General features: G+C 34.4%; 1 non-coding gene across 1 annotated transcript; it reads right to left on the bottom strand.

Moving 5' to 3' along the window:
• Positions 1–7,789: 7,789 nt before the first annotated feature.
• LOC131065865 (U1 spliceosomal RNA) lies at positions 7,790–7,949 on the bottom strand. Its single transcript, XR_009111489.1, has one exon. It is a non-coding gene; the product is annotated as a U1 spliceosomal RNA (small nuclear RNA).
• Positions 7,950–16,272: the final 8,323 nt, after the last annotated feature.

Genomic DNA, 16,272 nt, shown 5'->3' with positions numbered 1-16,272 from the left:
ACATGAGGCTAGATCCCACCCACATGAAGTGACCGCTAAGAGGTCTAATTTTGGGATCCTTTTGGGAAGACCAAGGTGCCAAGGGTGTCTTGGTATTTTCAATCAAAACTCAAAATTGAACAGGAGCTAGATAAAGAGTTGGAAATACAAATTCTATGATGGTGTGATCATAATCAAAGCAAGCATGGAGCACTAAAGGTCGGAATGCCAAGGTGAGGCCTAAGTGAGGACAAAATTGTGTAAGGGTACAATTTACAACACTACACTTACCAAGTATGATCCTAACTTCTCATTAATAGAAAAGAACAGCAAATTGAGAGCAACTTTGCTACAAAATCAAAAACTATAGTAAGGTACCACTAGGCAACTTGGGAGGGGAAGAAAAAAGATTTTGGGAACATGGTTGGAATGGGAAATTTCTATTTGTACACCAAAATTGGTGGAATTACAAAACTATTATGTAAAGGGATTATCATAATTGAGTGGAATATAGCCTATAGGCCAATACCACACACAATACCAAAATTTGATTGAAAGAGTTAATAAGAAGCACAAACAATTCTCTAATAAGGACAAAGTAGTGAGAATCCCACTTCTTCCCAACAAATAACTTAAAAGTTAGGCTACGCTTTTACTTAAATTACATAGAAATATAAGTTGCCCTGCACCATTTTGTGAAAGCCATATGACTGTATATGAACAATATTATGTTAACTAGAATGATTACATTGGAAAAAAACTAGTATAAATCAATGGCATATACATTCAATGAAATACAATGTTATGACTGAATCAACTTTAAAATGTTGAGAGTGCATTATCTGAATTAAAAATCCTCTAACCACAACTTATAGTGCACGGAAAAATCTTACACCATAAGTTCTAAGAACCAACAAAATAAACAAGTATAATTAATCTATTATAAATATTTTTTAAACATATGATCACATAGAACCTATATTTTATGTTCAGAAAAGATAGTTGAATGGAGAAGAGACAAAGCACATGGACACAGGTATTCGTGCATACAAGGTTACATAAATTTAAGAGATGATCAAGTGAACAAAGTGCATCAAATGGAACTAAGTATCTTTAATAGAAAAGTAACACTAATGGAATCACACAATGAGTTTGAAGGATGGAGTATAGAAAATATGTTTTGTTTACATGGACAAAAAACTAATTGAGTTTTGTGGAAGTGTTATGCAAAATAATAAATCTAAGGATCTGCATTACAAAGTGGTTATTGTTTAACTATTTGAACAATAGATTTGTTGATAGCCAATGTGAATGTTCTATAGATTTGGAATCTATGTAACATAAGTATTGTGGGTGAAATGTCATTTTGTATTATTCATATGTGATTGTGCAATATCTAGGAAATTTTGTTCAAGGAGATCTCCTTACAAACATCAATCAACATTTTCTTTGTGTCTATGTAATTGTGGAGGGGAAAAAGAAAGACGGGGTGACTAGGACCTAATCCCACTTAGCCAACACATTGGGAATATGAAAGAGCCTAGGGAGATAGCTCACTTTGGCTACTTCTTGTGAGAAAGAGAGAGCCAAGGATTATTTCTTAGGGTTTCTATTCCTCTTGTTGTATGTGATGAGAAAAATTAGGGTTTGAATGATCCACTAGACTAGGAGATGAACAATGAAGCATATATGAACTGAAATTGAACAAACTTGTAGATCTGAAACTGAGATACTGAAAGCAGAGAAGCAGGAGGAATCTGAATGTGTAATTGATGCTAAAAACTAAGACAAACTGACCAGGACGAGGGTGCCACACCACTATCCCCGATGATCTGATAGAGAGCTACAAGTGAAAGGCTGAAATCTGAAGGTCTTGAACTTGCAACCTGCCAAAAATCACTAATTTTGAGGGGGACTAGGGTGCCACGTCCCTTTCCCTGACAGATTTGAGCAATTTTGAGACTTTTGGGTGGTACTTATGCCTCTTTATGATCTAAAACTCCTTCTGGGTACCTGTTTTTGCACCTACAACTGAAAAGAGAGGGTTTGGGTGGCTATATAGGGTTTTGCCTCAATCAAACCCTTGTGTTGGTGATTTCCACCTTCACAAATAGCCTATCTATATAGTAAAATAGTGTGTGTGGGAATCTTGTGTGTGTGCAAGACCCTAAAATGAAAGCAAACAATCTAGAGCAACCCTAAAGAGTAAACCCTAATTGCTTATAATTGACAAAGTAAATGCTCTAAATCAATGATGCAAAGTGATCTAAAGCATGAATGTAAATATGTAAATTGATGTAATGAAGCTCATGTAAAGACATGAAAATAACATGAAACCATACCCAACCCCTAAGGGAGGGTTACAAGTCAATCGTCAGTCGATGATCTCCTATTATTCTTCAATGTCTTCAAGGCTCCTAATTGATGATGAATGCTTGATGAAATGTTGTTGAATGTTGTTGAATTTTGTTGAAGACTCCACATAGGCTTCTCTTTCACTACATAGAAGGCTCCTTGTGCTCCAAAAACCTGCTCTTAGATTCTTAGATAGATAGATATATCCCTTCAAATGAAGAAAGAAAGCTCTTAAGTATGAAACCCTAGACCTTAATTTCAAGTTTAGGCTGACTTAGAAATTTGAATTTCCCACCAATCTTTTGGGGTTAAGCATTATAATATCATAGAAGTATGCTCGAGAAATTTCGAGAAAAAAAGTTGAGGACCATGTGCACTTTTCACATGGTCCGACCAACTTTTCACCAAATTTTCAAGGTCGTTAGCTGATTTTGAGGTGTTTTGATATGCGAAATCGGGCCTTAAAGGTCGAAATAGGACATAATTAGGGTTTATGATTTAATGATTTATAAGAGGAATAAAATAAAAAGGGCACACTTAGGGTAAAGGGCCCAATTTATGATGTATGAAGTGATGAAATATGAATTTAGATTTAATTAAATTAATTAATTAAATGCCTAAAGGGAAATTACAATGCAAGATGCAAACACACTAAGGCAGGTGCTAAGCTAAGTGTGGAATTGTACCTCCCTAGCAGGGGTGTACAATTTACGACATTACAATAATATGCAAAGTAAATTGTGATGGTACGAAGGTTGCATGGCTCTAAATTACAATGTGTATTAGGCACAATCTATGTCAACAAGAGTGTCAAACAACAATGAGTAATGACATTCTCACCACTTGTGAGATTCACTTATTTGCCTTGATGGTTGCTCTATAATGGGTTAGGGCCCTTCCTATGCTTATCTAATCAAAACAATGAGTGATGACATGTGCTGCAATAGGCTTCATAAGGAGGAAAATGAGCACTTTTTTCCTTACATGTTCCAAATCACTTGCAAATGAAATGTAATTGTTATGTATTGTATAAAATGGTCAAAACATTTAATGTATTATGTGATATAGCTATAAAATTATAGTAGTTCAAATATTTGGTTCCTTGCTTGGATATTTTATCTAGCAAGAATTTGCAAATGTTCTATTGAACATTCATCATTGAGCTCTTGCAAAAAGGTAAATTGCATTGCATGAATTACATTTGTACCTTTTGGATGACTTTGTATGTAATGTTTTTGAAAAGTATGAGGGCCATGTCTGGTGTTGAAAACATTTGTTGTAAACTAGTACACACTTGTGCGTTGTTGTTCAAAATAACAACCTACAAAAATAATTGTTGAGGGTATGATCAAGAAATATGGATATGAAAAGTATATGTGAATGGTAAAAAATGTACAGTAGCCACATCTTGTTGCAGATAGCCATCTTTGATAGGTGCTTCAAATTGATTTTTGTTGACATAATAACTTGTGCCTAGCGCTCCAAGAATGGCGGGCATGATGGCTTCTACTAGATTGTTCAAAATTGGTTTAAACAAAATTATTAATCTTTTGACAATGACTAAATCTACAGATAGTCACAACACAAAAATTTCAAACGTATGGGCATAGAGCACTTTGTGATGTAAAGACAACCAGCCATGGAATAAGGATTTTCCACATAGTCTACTTTTGAAAATAGTTATTCAAAATAATTGGGACTATGTAGACATGGGATGGACCCATTGCCAAGATCAACTTGGTATATGGGTGCTTCGGAATAAGACTTTTTCCATCTAGATTGTAGGTTTCATACTACACATGTTACTGCCAATGAAAGCACTTAGAGATGTGAAGGGACTTGGTAACTCAACAACAAAGAATATATGACTTATGAAAAAAAGGAATTTTAGCAATCCATAGCAAGTTAGTAATAAAACATAATAAAACTCAATGGTAGGGGCAAGAATAAATGACTAGAGTTTTTGCAATGTTGACACTTTCCCCTCGTCATATTTAACTCTCCGAGTATGTCATGCTACTTACACATACCAAAGAAAATCCATATTCACAAAGCAACTGGGTATAATAAACTTACCCAAGTGATATCTCTAGACATCATTTAAAGGGATGGGCTTGAAGGTTTTTCCAAAGAAATATTTGAAGAGATCACATACAATTTTAGGGATGAAAACATCCCTTACATATGAAGCCATAACTTCTAGGTGGTTTGTTAACACACCTATACTTAATGCCTTCTTAAACCTTTTGGACAACCCAAGAAATTGGTCTATCAAGTCTTATGAAGTAGAGCATTAGGAAGATTTGGAAGACATTTTTGAAGAGGATAAAACTATAGTTTTGATGATAAAAAATATTTATGATACAAAAACACTTAAATATAGAAATGGAGAACAAAAAACCTAAAGCCTTTAGATATATAAACCCACAAAATAAGACCAAAATCCTATCTAGCCTGGATAAAATGATTCACAAGCTCAGATAACAATACAATGTATAAAGGCAGTTTCTTCCTATAGTGTGTTGGTTAAGTGGTGGAGTTGTTGTTGTGACTACCAAGGTTCAAACCTTGTTGAGCCATTGTTATTGCATGCTTGTGTCTTTGCTGATCTAATGTGCTTTTAAGTTTTAGCCCCAACTTTCAAGGGTTAAAAAATCTTACCCAACACTTAAAAAACAATGTATAAAGGCCTCTTATGTAAATCACATATTCAATTGAAAAAAAAATTGCATTGTCTTTGAATGAAATTGACATCAAACACTAGGAACTCTAAATTTATTCAACGACTCGAATCAACCTAACACGGACTAAGAGGCACGGGAAGAATTGAACACTTTTTTTCACATATCTAAACATGCAAATACATAGATTATCCAACTTGAGTCATATCAGTTCATTCTAGGTGGGTATAGAACCCTTTCCAAAATTGCATTCCTCAAATAGTTTGTCATTGGTTGCTACTCACTTCTAATGATGAAAATATAGTGTATAAGTACTAATTATTCTTTGCACAAACTTTATTTGCTAATAGTTCAGCCATTACGTTTATCATAGTAAATGTTTTGATGTTCAACCATGTCAGTGTACTTAATTACAACTTCTAGTTTCATACTATGACATCGTAATCATGCCCCAAGCTTATAGAAATAGCCAAAGCATCTTAGTATTGGTACAAGTCACAAAAAATCAGTTTACAAAATAATGACTCACAGAACTCAAGATTTTTGTGGTCCAACAACAATTCTATGATGACAAGCTTTGAATTCAAAGACACGATGTTTCCATGTACTATCTAGAAAATTGTAATCTTAGAACTTTTAGTTAGGGAGAGGACCCACTAGTTGAGCACCTTAACTTCGTGCTTCTCAAAATCTTATGTGAATATTTCAAATCACTTCCATTTTTTTACAGTAGCTTATTTGGCAAGTCCCCTACTCATAACTAAGGATCTAGGGCCACATCAGCATGCTTTTTGTCAAGATGTCCAAAACAGCCAAAAAAAAGAAGTGAGATTGATACTTGTGCAAAAGAGACTCATACTTGTGCGCTAATGTGGCATCCCATGATTTGTTGCTTTTTAGTGCTTAGGAATACATTTCATTCAATTATGGATAGTCATCATCACAATAACAACTTTAAAGTCACAACTATTGATACAATGTTGTCAAAAATATTAGACATCAAATGAACAAATGCTATCAAAACCATTGAAATATACTCAACTAATCCTATCCCCTATTTCACTGATCAGCCCAACAAGTTACAGATTGCTTAGTGACTAGATACAATCAATGTTAAGGCATAAAATGGGTAATAACAAACATTGGAAACAGAGTACAATCAAGATATAGCTATTATGCCCCATGTATAACAGCCCAAATCAAGTAGTGTATTTACAACCTTGAACATAACATTTCCCTATCACATCAGTCAAAAGGATTGAATAGACTCACAAGCTCAAACATATATGACACTCGCTACAATCATGAACAAAGAGATCACACAACTGAAATAGCAACGTAGTCAATTTACTTTTGATTGCATTCATGGCTTGTAAGATACATTTCAAACAATGTTTGCCCTGCACTAGATTCATACCACTGTTGCAGCATACCAAGCCATGAGACAGGCTTACCCTATAATGAACAAGCAGCAACCTCTCTGAGATTAAATATTAGACCTCTTGTTACTAGTCCAAACTCTTTGTTAAACTTTCTAATACAAAACAATGGTATTACAAGCATAGTTATGTCGTCTTTTACTGGGATTATGGATCAAGCATTTTGTAGACCACTGTTGAAGCATACAAAACCATGAGACAGACATAGCTTATAATGAACATGCAAAAACTTTATTGAGTTTAAGGATTAGACCTTTTATTACTAGCAAACTCTTTGTTAGACTTTTCCTCATACAAAACAATGGTATTACAGTTATCTTTTACTGGGGTTATAGATAAGCATTGTGTATAAGCCTTCATGGTTTTATTACAGTTCTATCATTCAACTGTAAGCGTTTTGCTTTTAATCTTGTTCGCATATATTCTTTGGATTTTAATAAGAAAGCAGATTCTTATGGGTTTAAGACATCCAAACAGAGTTCTCAGCCATCCTTTAAAAAGCTAAACTCGTATCTGAGGATTAGTGAATCCCTAAACGCAGTTTTAGTGCTCAAACATGCTCAAAACAAGGGCTTATCAAATGTACCCATTTAGCTGTCCAATGGGATTACATAAACAACCTATCCATAAAACAAAATTCTGTTTGAGACTTTATGCCATTAATGAGAAAGGTAGATATAAGACATAACTTCCAGCACAATCCCTTACTAAAGCTGCCTGCCGTACAAACCCTATATTCCCATTCAACAATAAGTAGATTCCTTACCATACATTACTCTGTTTGCTGTAGTTTATAAACATGACTGGTTTCTATGCATAGTTTGTCAATTAGTGCAGAATGAGACTCAAAACAAACATACTTAAGATTTTTTTATCCTAATATCTGCTTTAAACTAATATAGCGACTGGCGGACTCATATAGATGCTAAGATAATTCTTTATGACTGTAACAAGTGGAATGGATCAGAAAGATGTCAAATTTACCCTCTGTAAATGCTGTACCGCATGAATTGAAGGAGAATGGCTATGGAGACGACATATTTAAGTTCAACCCCTGATTTCAACAATTTAAGATTTCAGGTTAAAGAAAGATTGCTTGAGGCCTATCGATCTAACAGCAGTATTACTACTGTACCGCATGAATTGAAGGAGAATGGCTATGGAGACGACATATTTAAGTTCAACCCCTGATTTCAACAATTTAAGATTTCAGGTTAAAGAAAGATTGCTTGAGGCCTATCGATCTAACAACAGTATTACTATTTCCATTTTGTACTACCTAAGTGTTATGTAAACATTCACAAAAATAAATATTTCTTTTATGATTGGAATTGTGTGGGGGCCGCGCGGACGCGAGCCCCCTCTGTCACAAATTATGACGTGCACTCTCCACAATGGGAGATGCTAGACAGAGCCCCCTTCCTAGTGCAATGAAGGTGCTCTCTCTAGGCCATCGGCCTTCTTGATCACCGATTGACCCCGCCCAGGTAAGTATGCTTATACTTTACCCCTCTCCTCCTACTTGTACTCCCTCTTCTTCCTCTTTTTTTTCCTCTCTCGCATGTGGGATCTTGCTTTGCTTCTTCTCGCACTGTTATATTACTAAGATTGTAAGCATTTTGTTATTAATCTTGTTTGCGTTCTTCCTTTAAATTTTAATAAGAGCAGTTCCTTATAGTTCTTATAGACTATTAGAAACAGGATTCTCGATTCTTCTAAAAGGGGTAAACTTCCATCTAGGGAGGAGTTAATGCTCAGACATGCTCAGAACAAGACTTGAGTCAAATGTATTCACTTAGCTGCCCAAGAGAATTACATAAACAATCTATTCACATTTCTGTCTGTGACCACAATTCATTTTGGTATTAGCAAATGACGAGGGTGCAAATAAAAGATAACTCCCAGCATAATCCCTTACTTAAAAGATGCCATACTGCATCATTAGGATGCAAAACCTGGCCATACTAAGCTATGCTCATTCAACAATATGTAGATTCGTCAGTATATTACTCTGTTTACTGTTGTTTAGGAACATGTCTGGTTTCTATTCCTAGTAGTAATTCTAATGGCAACCAAATGTCATACTCAGTATGGAGGGGTATATAACAGTTTAAAATAATCATGACATACATAAAATTATACATGCCAGATAAGATTTTTCTGAAGAAGTTGTAACGACACGTTCTCTCTAGAAAGGACCGTAGTTGGGAATGACACAAGTTTTCTATCTTGATATCTTCTTTAAACTAGTGTGGCAAGGGGCACATCATATAAATGCCAAGTTTACTCTCTATGACCCTATAGACTGTAACAAGGGGAATGGATCAGACAGGTGATAGATTTACCCTGTATAAACTGTGCCAAGTGGGTTTGATGCTAAACTTACTCTTTATGATCCAATTGATTGTACTAAGGAGAACTGCCATTCAGATCAGAGATTTCAGTTCAACCTCTGATTCCAAAAAATTAAAGATTCAGAATGAAGAAAGATTTTTTGAGGACCATTGTTTCTTACAGCAAATATTCTATACACTGGCCTATGAATACAACATATTTACATTTCTGCTACCGAATAGAATGCTGTAAAATGTAAGTATATGTTTCACCTAGCAGTTAATGTTTTGTAGGAGCTGCGCGAATGCGAGCCTCCTCAATGAAGGTATATGTACCACTCATGTCCAATGTTCAAATAGATACCCCTAAATAGAAGCACTCTCTAAAATGTAGGACCTTTACACAAATTTATACTTAACTTACTAATATCCCAAAACAAAATTGAATCTATAACCTCAGCTATGGGACAAGATTAGAACTACTCAACCATGTGAGAGTAAGTTGGTGATGGATCAGAAGAGGTAGATCCCATAGAATCTCTTCCTACTCACTATCAACGACTCAATCTCACACAGATTAACCACATGGGAACAATTACAACACCTCTTTCCATATCTAAACGTGCGAATTCATAAAAATGTCCTACTCATTGAGACCACTTGAGTCATATCAGGTCATTCTAGGTGGGTATGAAATCCTTTCCAACATGACATTCCCCAAATAGTTTTCCTCTCGTTATTACTGTTGGAAGTGTCACGGTTCTGAGAGGGGGGGGTGAATCAGAACCGTACTGTTCTAATTGAAAACTCCTTACAAATTTTTGCACTAAGCAATATAAAACAGAATATTTACAATTTATGCAGGAGAAGCGTAAGCATTCATCATAAGCATAAAGAAATGAAACTCACAAACATGAAGAAACACCAAATTTGTGCCGAGTGGAAAACCCTCCAAAATCTCATGATTTTGTCATAGGGAGAAAAACCACTCCATGAACCTGTATCTTTCATTCATTCCAATCCTTTACAATCGACAGTCACTACTGCTCAGAAATTTAACACAACTCATATACATATACAAATGTGCATATATCACTCGTACATGTACACAAGTTTATGATCAAAACTTTCAGACCCACTTATCCTCAGATATATATATATATATATATATATATATATATATATATATATATATATATATATATATGTTTTTACACACACACCCATACATGCATCTAAAGATTACAAGTGTTATATATGAACTTCGAAACAGAACAGTTACATATTTCTAACTGAACCAGTTAGAATCTGTTCAACAAACTTCCTCTTAAAAAACTTCAAAAAAAAATAGTTTCAGATTACGAATTTGTTTTAGACAAAACTGATAATCATTAAGCTTCGTTTGTGAGATATTCGAAGACAGTTTCCATAACGGCATTATGCTTTGCAACTGACTGAAAACGTTTACACATTTCCTTTTGCTTTGAACCAACAAAAAACTTTATATAGTACCTTGGGTTTAAAACCCCAAAAGATTTATACAAACTTCTAAAACACTGCATAGCCATATTTCGGATTCGAGACCCTCTTTAGAAGTGAACAAGAACATAAACCTTCATACCTGTGAAGTTTAAGATTCTGCCCAAAGAACCTCATACCTGAAACACAAGACTCTGTTCGGCCTTAATACCTGAAACACAAGACTCTGTCTGGCCTTAGGAAGTTTTTTCCTTCTTTCATACGCCCCAGATTCTCATACATGAGCAAAAACGAACATATAAGCAAACTTTTATTCTTTCTGAGAAAGATAAATGCATAAACCTGAAACTTCATTTGAAATAAAAAACAAACAATGAACCTGCCTATATCCATCAATCAACTTCCCTGTTTCGCACAAAAATATCTTGACCCAACCGATTACTTCCTGTTTGTTTTACAGAATGAATTCAACTTTCAAAACGCAACAAAAACCGTTTGCTCAGAATAAACCGATACCCACAACCTTAATCAAATTTAACCAAAATTTGGAGTCCGCCATGCAAAGTCAATACTTGGTGAGAAAGGACTGACAATAATCAATAATGCGTTCAGACTTGTCAGTTTACAATGGTCTCAATTAAAACTACCGACAACATCATTAAACCTTTTCAATTTTTTCGCTTTAAACAAATGCCATCATATATTCCATGCCACGTCAAAAATGCCACATGTAACATTTTGCCAACAAAACAGATCTGCCACGTGTTTGCCGGATGACAGATAATTTAAATAGTTAACGATCTCCCCCATTTTTGATGCAAAAATTTTCACCATTTCATAAAATGAACTGAAATACCATGTTGATTATAAACAAGATAATGAACTGAAATGCCAAACAGATTTACCATGAAAACATGATTAACCCATGAACCAAGTGCATCCAAATACAAGAACCAAACCTGAACAAACCAAAACTGCTGTGCCAAAAGATCAAATCAAAACTGAACCTGTATGAACCCTGTATGAACCTGTGCCATATGAACCTGTATGAACCTGTGCAAATGATCAAATCAAAACTGAACTGTGATGATCAAACTGCCAAAACAAAACTGAACTTACTCCCCCAAAATTTATGCATCAAAAATCTAACGATCTGCTTTAAATGTTTTCTGTGAAAGAAGCAGAAACCTAACACAGAATATGAAAAGGGAAAAAAAAACTTATCCCAGCATAGATTGGGAGAAGACTCCCAATCGAATTCTGAACTGTTCAAACAATTCTCTAGGAAGAGCTTTGGTAAAAATATCAGCAACTTGTAATTTATAAGGTACATGAATAAGAATGACCTCATTTGATGACACATGTTCGCGAATAAACTGCAATTTGATGGCAACATGCTTAGTTCTAGAATGCATAACAGGATTTTTAGAAATCTGAATAGCACTGGTATTGTCACAAAGGATTTTTAGAGGTTTTTGAACATGAATACCCAAATCTGAAAGCTGATAAGACATCCAAATTAACTGAGTACAACATGTCGTTGCAGCAATAACTTCAGACTCAGCAGTAGAAATAGTGACACATTCTTGTTTTTTACTGTGCCAAGCAACTAACCGATCACCTAAGAAAAATGCAGCACCACTAGTACTTCGTTGATCATCTTTACATCCACCCCAATCAGCATCTGTATAACCAATGAGAGAAAAATCATCATTTTTTGGATACCACAAACCATAATCCAAAGTACCTTGTAAACATTTAAAGATACGATGAACAGCATTGAGATGAGATTGACGAGGAGCTGCTTGATATCTAGCAACTTGACATACAGAGTGCATTATATCTGGTCTAGAAGCAGTAAGATATAAAAGACTTCCTATCATAGATCGATACTCTCTTTGATCAACAAGAGGAGATTCATCAATTTTCATCAACTTACATCCAGTTTCCATTGGTGTACCAACTGGATTACAAGTATCCATTTGAAACCTTTTAAGCATTTCCTTAGCATATTTCAGTTGAGAGATAAACAAACCATGTTCAAGCTGAGAGACTTGAATTCCCAAGAAAAATGTCAAAGGTCCTAACATAGACATTTCAAATTCTGACTCCATGATTCCTGAAAAAGTTTGTGCTAAATGATCATTAGTAGAACCAAAAATAATATCATCAACATATATTTCAACAGCCAATAAATTTTCATTGTCCATTTTTGTATACAAAGTGCTGTCCACATTTCCTTTAATGAATCCATTTGCAATTAGATGTTTATCTAATCTGGAATACCAAGCTCGAGGAGCTTGTTTTAAACCATATAAGGCCTTTTTGAGACGAAGAACATAATCAGGCTTGTCAGAAGATTTGAAACCTTCTGGCTATTCCATATAAACTTCCTCCTCAAGATATCCATTTAGGAAAGCAGTTTTGACATCCATTTGGTAAACAGTGAAATTTTTATGAGTGGCATATGCAAGAAAGATTCTGATTGACTCCAACCTTGCAACTGGTGCAAAGGTTTCACCAAAATCAACTTCTTCTTGTTGTGCATATCCTTTGCAAACAAATCTGGCTTTATTTCTAATCACTACACCTTCCTCATTTAGTTTATTGCGGAATATCCATTTTCCACCAATAATATTTTTACCATCGGGTCTGGGAACAAGTTCCCAAATCTTGTTTTTCTCTATCTGATTTATTTCATCTAGCATAGCATTTTGCCAACTAGGATTTGATAGAGCTTCTGTTACATTCTTTGGTTCAAAATCTGCTATCAAACAAAATTGTTCAGCAATATTTACTTGTTCTCCTATTTTGGCTTTTCTTCTAGTTAAAATTCCTTTATCAATATCACCAATAACTTGAGACTCAGGATGTCTCTTAGCTATTATTCTAGAAGATGTTTTTATCTTTGATCCATCACTAGTGATTTTAGAATTGGAACAATTTTCTGATTCTATTTTTCTTGCAAGTTCATCTTCATCATCAGTTTCAACTTTATCTTGTTCACGATTTTCATTATGAAAACTTTCTGATTCTTGAAAAGATAAACTTTCATATTCTTCTTTGTCATTACAGCATACAGATGTTTCATCAAACATAACATTTATAGCTTCTACAATTTTGTTCAGCCTTTTATTGTAGCATTTATATGCTTTGCTATGTGTAGAGTACCCAAGGAAAATCCCTTCATCAAATCTTGAGTTAAAGTTTTCTATAGAATCATCATTCTTTCTGATAAAACATTTGCAACCAAATATTTTAAAGTTCTTAACATTTGCTATTTTCCCATACCATAATTCATATGGTGTATAAGCTGTCCTAATTCTGATTTGAGCTCTATTTAAAATATAGACAGCTGTATGAACAGCTTCTTTCCAAAACTTGTCAGGCAGCTTTGCTTCATTTAACATGGTCCTGGCCATTTCCTTGACAGTTCTATTTTTTCTCTCTACAACCCCATTTTGTTGTGGTGTCCTAGCAGTAGAGTATTGTCTTTTTATGCCTCGTTTTTCACAATACTCAATAAATTCTTGAGAAGTAAACTCTCCTCCTCTATCTGATCTTAAGCATTTCAGTTTTAAATCAGTTTCTCTTTCCAGCGTCTTCCTGAAAATTTTGAAACGTTCAAAGGCTTCTGATTTATGTTTCAAAAATGTTACCCAAACCATTCTTGAATAATCATCTATAAACAGCATGAAATATTTTTCATCATTTAAAGAGGCTGTTTTGGTTGGACCACATAAATCAATATGTACTAGTTCAAGTGGTCTATTTGTCAGATATTCTTTTGTTTTAAAAGAAACTCTTGTTTGCTTACCTTTTATACACTCTTCACAAACAGATGCAGGTTTAGTTATTTGTGGTAGTCCCCTGACCTTTTTGTTCTTGCTGATTCTAGCAAGATTATCAAAGTTCAAATGCCCCAGTCTTTTGTGCCATAGCCAATTTTCTTCCACTTGACTCATAAAGTAGGTATTGACCAATGATGTTTCTTGAATAGTTGAATCTATCAGATTATACAAATTACCATTTGTTCTTAACCCACTGGCAATGACTCTATCTTTCCCATTTTTAATATGACATTCTTTTGCATTGAAAGAGATAGAATATCCATTATCACATATCTGACTGACACTTAAAAGATTATGTTTCAACCCTTCAACAAAGTACACATCATGTATTGGTGTATCATTATTTAAGATTATTGAGCCTTTTCCTGTTATATAAGCTCCTGAGTTATCACCAAAACGTACAAAACCTCCATCAAAGTTTTCTAAGGTTTTGAATTTGTTCTTGCACCCAGTCATATGATGAGAACAGCCACTATCCAACACCCATGTTGCAGATTTTTGAGCAAATAAGACTGTTTCAACAATTAAGGACTTTTCATTTGTCTTTACTTGTTTCCATATCTGTTTAGGTCTCAGATTTAATTTACACTGATTTGCATAGTGACCATAGTAAAAACATTTGAAGCACCTAATAACTTTTCTTTTGCCTTGACTAGTGCTATTTTTACAAAAGATTGCTTTGTACCCAAAAACATTACAGTTGAAACAATATCCATTGAAAAGCAACTTTGTTTTCTGATTAGTAGATTCTTCAGAAGAACATTGCAAGATATTCAGTTTTTTATCCTTTTCTTCAAGTAAGAATTTTTGACTTTCTATAATTGAATTTGCTTTTATTAATTCATCTTGAAGTTTTTGATTTTCAGTCTCATGATTTGCAACTGATTTTTTTAACCTTTTAATTTCTTGCAGGGATTTTAGAAGTTCTTCTTCAAGATCTACTTCTATTTCTAAATCAGATGAGGATTCAGGCTCATTTGATTCAATTTTAGGAGTATGTACTATTTCAGCCATAAACAATTTTTCCCCTTCTTCATCTGCATCACTGGATTCTTCATTTGGATCCTCTTTTAAAAAAAAACTTTTCTTTTTGAAATCCTTAAACCTTTTATTCTGATTCCAAGGCTTCTTTCTAGAAAACTTCTCAGATTTCTCATCACAATCATCAAGTGCAATATTTGGACATCTAGCAACAAAATGTCCTAATTGACCACAACTGAAGCATTTAGGTTTGCTTTTATATTTCTTTGCCATTCTTTTAACCAATAATGCTTCTAAAGCATCAGTTAGATCTGAATCACTCTCATCATTCTTTTCAACCTTAAAGGCTGATTCTTTTGATGAAGAACTAGCTTGATTGCTAATTCTCATTTCATATGCAGTTAGAGTTCCTTGAAGTTGATGTAAGGTCATTTTTGAAAAGCTTTTCTTTTCTTCTAATGTAGAAATTTTTGTTTCAAATTTAGGTAGGACTGACCTAATAACCTTTGAAACAACATCATGTTCTTCTATGTCTTCACCTAGACCCTTCCTGGCATTCACAACTTCCTCAATTCTTAAAAAATATGCAGCAATGGTTTCATCCTCACTCATTTTCAGATTGTCAAACTGAGTTTTAAGAGTAATCAGTTTAGATTCTTTAACCTTGTCATCTCCTTGATAGATAGTTTCAAGTTTTACCCATATATCATTTGCAGATTTACAATAAATGACTTTGGCAAAGACATCTCTAGTAAGACCACAAAGAAGAGCATATCTAGCCTTCTTATCTAATTCAAATTTTAGTTTCTCATCAGCATCAGTAGGAACTGACGCTGGAACAGTGTATTTTGTTGTTACTACATCCCACATCCTTACATCTAGAGAATGTATAAATGCTTCCATTTTAACTTTCCAGAAAACATAATCATTTCCATAAAATAAAGGTGCCCTATTAAGGAAAGCTCCTTCAGAATGTGCCATAACTTCCAATAACCAGAGATCAATTCCTAAAGGGAATCCTACGCTCTGATACCACTTGTTGGAAGTGTCACGGTTCTGAGAGGGGGGGGGTGAATCAGAACCGTACTGTTCTAATTGAAAACTCCTTACAAATTTTTGCACTAAGCAATATAAAACAGAATATTTACAATTTATGCAAGAGAAGCGTAAGCAT

Source organism: Cryptomeria japonica, chromosome 6, assembly GCF_030272615.1.
Source record: "Cryptomeria japonica chromosome 6, Sugi_1.0, whole genome shotgun sequence".
Lineage (NCBI taxonomy): Eukaryota > Viridiplantae > Streptophyta > Pinopsida > Cupressales > Cupressaceae > Cryptomeria > Cryptomeria japonica.
The sequence above is the reverse complement of the archived record's forward strand: the minus strand, read 5'-3'. Positions and strand labels throughout refer to the sequence as shown.